Here is a 6,101-nt window from a genome sequence, read left to right on the forward strand (position 1 = left end):
GATCATGTTGATAAACCTGTCTTCTTCCATGAGGAAACTTGTTAGATTTCCTAATCATAGGCAGGTGTTGTAGCTTTGATTCTTGTACTGCTAAACTCCAAAAAGCGAGCAGCAGCAGGGCTGTCACTGCAGAACATATGGAGCATTTTTCAACTCCAGTGTGGTTTAAATGTCAAATGCTCTAACAAATTTGTGCCAGAGTTTTAAAGCTGGCTCATTCTGAAAAATAATTATGCTGACAGCAGAAGGCCTTTCTGTGGTGACACAAATAAAACTCAACGCTCCCAACATGGTATGACAGGCGTTTAATGAAGTACACAACACTGTTGGCATTTCTGGAGATGCCAAGTTGAAGGGATGGATTTCAGTGAGACTGACAAAACCTTGACTCTCCTGTCCCCCACCTCATAACACAAAACTGTTGTTTTATTGTTAAATTGCTGACCATTGTACACTGAAATTTGTCACTTTAGTATCAGCAATGCAATGTTGCCACAAGACTACTAACGCAAAGAGCGATGGACCAGATTTTTAAAAAGTCAGAGGGAGAGAAATGCATCTGGGACGGTAGCACAAACCTAGTCTCCCGTTATATATCCTATCTGGTATTCACTTCCATTGACTTTAACAGGAGTGAGCATGGGGCGAGGACGAGGCATGTAACAGGTGGCCCGAGTGAAACCACCCATTTTATGTTGCTGCTGAAGATGAATTTCACACCAATGAGATTTGAAGGATGTGGGAACAGCCTTAGAATTATAATTTTTCCAAAAAAAATTATTTCTGAGATGTGGAAGGCATTTCAATCTGAGATCACAGTTTCGCATGTTAAGATGTAGGAAATTTAATGCAGCCATGCATATTCTCATTGATAGCTGGGGCAGTACCAGCAAAGAGAATTTTGGAGGTCAAAGGAACTATGTAGAAAAAAATTACTATCTATCAACACAATACAAAGGTTCAGATTACAATTGTTTTATCTCGATCCTTTTCCACACACCTTCTCCAGCCAAGGTGGTAGATGAATGGTCATTTTGCTCCTGGCTTTCTGTCAGTGCTGCTCTCTCATTGACCATTGGGTCAGATGTGAGTGTGAGCTTTCTGTTAATATTTCCTTCCTCTCTCTTTAAGAAAAAGGTAAATCTCTGTTATTGACTCCACAAGATGATATGCTTAAAATGGTAATTCGTTGAGTGGGAATTGCAGACATGATTACTTCAGGCTAGGGGATATTGACACTTGGTTATGTTATGCCAACCATCTTTTTCCCCCAGTGGCTTTATGCCTTTCCATATGGCACATGTTATTCTTGAACTAATGGGATATGCAGGCAACTTTTACCACTTTCAGTCTTCACTCTCTCTCCAGGAGACACACAGCAACAACCTAGGAATGACTAACCCCATTTCTCTTTCCTGTGGGACAATGTCACATCTCCCCTTTGATCTTGGAACCTTCCTCTGACAATATAGCCAGGAACAGGACCATGCTATGCAGGAATTACAAATATAAATTTCTAATCTACTAGATTTCACCTTCTAAAAAAATTTACATAATGCCCTAAAAGATGGGTACATTTATCTTCTTGACAACATTATGATTACGAGGAAATACTTGTCCCAGTTCTTTGTAAATTACAGTGATGTTTAAGATGGAGATCACTTGAAGTTAGAAGGGAAATAATAACACTCATTTGATATGGAGATTTTGATAATTACAATTTATAAGACAGAGATGATTCATGGGGCACTAATTCAGGCAGTGACAAATGACTTATGCCAGGGGTGGTTAATCGAGTTAAACCAATTTGCCCCATGAAATTTAGACATGAGCGTATTTTCACACATGCATGAAAATAACATGATCATTGGAACAGTCCTGCTCCCACCACTCCCTGAATTTAAGGTTAAACAGGCTGCCTCAGCCCAGCTCCATCTTGCATCCTGTACAAGTACACTTGTGCCAAGATCATTGCATGCATCTATATATCCCTCTCATAGGCACTAGTAAGTCAAGATGTTCAATAATTTCATAAAATACATATGGGATTGTACACCTATATATATGATTGCTTCATCAAATATATGTGTGAAAACACACCTATAAGTATAATGGCAGAATAAACTGCGAAAGTAATTTCTTTAGAACATTATATATAATTTTAAGGAAACAAAACTCGACCTGTAAAGTGGTAGAGCTGAAAAATATCAGCACCAACTGAAGGTTTGCAATAAAACAAAAAATGCACAACACATCAATCGGCACCTGAGAGGGTGTGTGACATGTTCAGTCAAATTTTAAAAATTATTTACGTTAAGGTTCACACGATGCATTGATATGAAAGATAAATAAATCTATACCACAAACCTATACTCTTTTTGGCATTTCTAGAAGTTTAAGGCTTATTGTTTGAAGTTGGGTTGATGAGTCAGTGCTTTGCTTGTTTTATTGAGATGCTACTTATCCTATCATTATTATAAGCTACTGCAGTCAACTGCTAACTACTTAATTTGCTGCACACTCCCAGGCTCCAAAAGTCTCCTCATATTCTGAAGTGAGAGAGGAACAAACAGCAGGTGTCTCCTAAAGAGTCACAGAACCCTATTGCATAATTGATTCTACTTGAGTTGCAACGTGTCATCAAATGCCTGGATGTTGGATTAGAACCAAGCAGGAGTTTTTGCTCTTCTTTCCTTGTGTCACACATGAGAAGGTAGAGTTATATTGCACTGCAGATTTTATTTTCACTTCAAAGCCTTTTAATTAGATATTTAATTACAGCTATCTCTCTTGGTTGGGTGCCACCAACAAGCCATAATTTGAGAGATATCAGCTCTCACTCATTTTGGCTCAGAAAATGGAACCTGTTTCTGGGACTCAGCCAACGATATGTCTCAGGAACTGTAAAGAACCTGAGGGGAACGAAAGGAATGAGTTATGACCTTAAGTTTACAAATGTTGTAAATATTAAACGCTGGATGCGAGATACATTTCAAAATGGGGAGATGGGGGGGCCTCTGATGGTGTAAAAGCAGCATGTGAAGCCAAACAAACTACTTGCCAAGCTCCTTCTGCCCTTTTCAAACCTTACTATTTAAAATGTATATTTTCATTGCCTATTCCCACTTCCAAAATGCATTAATGCATATTTTTCATCTTTAAACTTGACCACCACCCTTGTCTGTCCATCATGCTAGTCTATGTTCTCCGAGATTTCCTTTATCATTTCGTCACAATTTCCATACCTCCCCACTGCAATGTAATCAGCAAATTTTGATCCTGCTCTCCAAATTTTTATATCTAAATAAGTAGATAAGAGTGATCCCAACACAGATCCATGTGGATCACTACTATGTCACACAAGTCTGAGAAATTTGCTTTTATCCAACCCTTTGTTTTCTGCTATCCAGCCATCTCTCTAACCAATACTTTTGCCATCAATCTTAAACTAATGGTGTGGTAGTTTACCAACATAGGATTTTGGAATAACTGTCTTATCTCCATCTCTTTTTTGAAGAGGGGCGTCACATTTGTGCCACCCTCCAGCTCTCTGGCATAGTTTTCCTTCCCACAGAATCTTGAATACAGCAGTCAGAGCCATCGTTAATCCATTTGTATCTACTGCATTTTCTTTATGTATTATCTCAATTACTTCTTCAAAGGTCAATCAAGCATTGAAAATCTGTGCTGACTGGCTCAAAATAAATCATGTCAATCCAGTTCTTTAGGATTTTCTATCCTATGTCAGGTTCGAAATGAGTTCTCTCGATTGCTCGCTGTAAATTTGAAAGAAAATCTGCAGAAGCCTTGGAAAATTACCTTTTAGGTTTCAGTGCATTATCCGCCAAAGTTATGCCTGACAATGATCAGAAGGCATGCGGAAATAAACGACATACAATTTTACCCCAACAACTGAAATAGGACTAAATGGATTGTAACCTCCTGGTTTATCCTTATCTCTTTTGCGGAGTATCACATTTTCTACTTCGAGTCCTTTCGCAAAGTTGTCATTTTCACAGAATGTTGGAAAATTGTAGTTGAAGCCTTGGCTATTTCTTTACCCCTCATTTGCACAGGATCGTCTGATGCTGACCATTAGTTCCCACTAATTTCTGTAGTACCAATTCGCTTTGAACAATAAGCTCCACTAACTTCTGTGCACCCATCTCCACCATTTCAAAATCCTTCTTCCCTCTGAAAATTGAGACAAATTACTCATTTAATATTTTTGCTGTTCTCTTTTTTTCACTAGAAGCTTGCTTCATCATCTCTTAATGACCCACCTTCCCTTGATTATCCTCTCGCTATTACTGGGCCTATAGAAATGCTATTATTACCCCAAGAGACAAATTAAAGCAGAATAATAACATTGCAGGTTTACTCTCTGAAACATTATCCTTATTTCTAATGTAAAACTGTAACATTATTAGGCAGAATCACAGGATGCTGAATGATCATTTTATCAGAGGTCTACATAGCTATGACTCATTATAGAGTCATAGGGTGTTACAGCACAGAAACATGCCCTTCAGCCCATCGTGTCGGTGTTGGCCATCAAGCACCTATCTATTTTAATCCCATTTTCCAGCACTTGGTCCATAGCCCTGTATGCTATGGCGTTTCAATTGCTCATCTAAATACTTCTTAAAGTCCCATCATGTAGTCTGTTACTCTGTTCTATAATGTACAAAATTGATCATTTCCCTTTGTTACCACTCGTTAAAAGATTATCAAGGTTGGCTTGTGATATCACAGGATTTAAGTTACAAAAAGAATCTATGTTACAACATAAGTAAGTCCACTTTTGTTACATTCTTTACCAGTAAGAATTGATGGGACTAACTTGTCTCTGTCCATCCATCTGTCTCTGCACCATGTTATCTCAAATTGTTTCAGATAATGTATCCACTAAAATAAAAAAATCAGTTTGGAATTTTGTTGATGTATCAGTTTGAGGAAATATTGGGAGAAGTGTATCCAATATGTTGTGACACAATAATATAATTAAGGGATCTACATGATATAAACTGTGAAGGCAAGAGTTAATCTGTCTTTGGAGTCGTGAAAGCCTTGTGTAGTGTCACTGCTTTTAATCCCTTTGATAGCCCATTGAGTTACTTTTGGTGTTGTAGGTATAGCAACCACTCCAAGCTGCGATGTCAATGTGAAAAACATTAAGCTTCACAAACTACTGCTGCCCAGGCTGCAACTTGCTCAACGCTAATAGGGGTAACCTTTCCTGCTTATATTTTTTTCTGTTAGTGAAGGCTGACAGGGCCAATGTGTACCTGTTTATTAATCTAAGTGTCTGTCTACCTTGCTGTCTGTGTGCTACTGAATTCATATAACCTGCTTACTAAGTAAAGAATCGGTTTGACATTCTATCTCAGTATAATAAAACGTTAGTTTTGGGGTTCACTCATTTCTAATATAGTTTAATTGTGTGTAAATTAGAATTTTCATAACATGTAGGAGTAGAACACCTATTGTTGTGATGCCACAAAAGTGATAACAATATCCAAATGTGTGTGGGTGAGAGAGCAGACAGGCAGAAATAATGAGAAAATGAATGAGAGAAAAAATATAAATGCTATTTTATATTAAATAAAGATTTAGTTAATATTTTCACTGCAAAGGAAAATGGCGTAACAAAGACATATACACAAAAATTGACAAGAGATCCAGAGGAAGAATATCACTCATAGAACACAGGCATAGAAACATTGAGAATGAAAGATGGAGAAAGAGACAGAAACTGACAGATGGAAACAAGACACAGGAAGAAATAAGGACAGAATATTCAAAGGTGTAAACATTGAGAGAATGAGGGAGGCCTACAGAAACACAAAGAGAATTTGAAGGAATAGAAACCACTGGCTGGAGTTGAGTGCTCCTCCAGATTATACAATAAAACCCACATTATACATCAGCTGATTTTTGTAAAGTTTATTATAATGTGAGCAACATAGTCAGGTGTATAACAACCAGATGAGTCTTCCATTAAATATATAGTAATCTGCTCTGCAGTTTTACAGATAGCTCTTCCTTCCATTTTCAAAATTTTAAAAGCTCTTTTGTTCATTGTTTACCCACCTCTTGTA

Source organism: Cetorhinus maximus, chromosome 21 (assembly GCF_964194155.1).
Source record: "Cetorhinus maximus chromosome 21, sCetMax3.hap1.1, whole genome shotgun sequence".
In the NCBI taxonomy this organism is placed as follows: domain Eukaryota; kingdom Metazoa; phylum Chordata; class Chondrichthyes; order Lamniformes; family Cetorhinidae; genus Cetorhinus; species Cetorhinus maximus.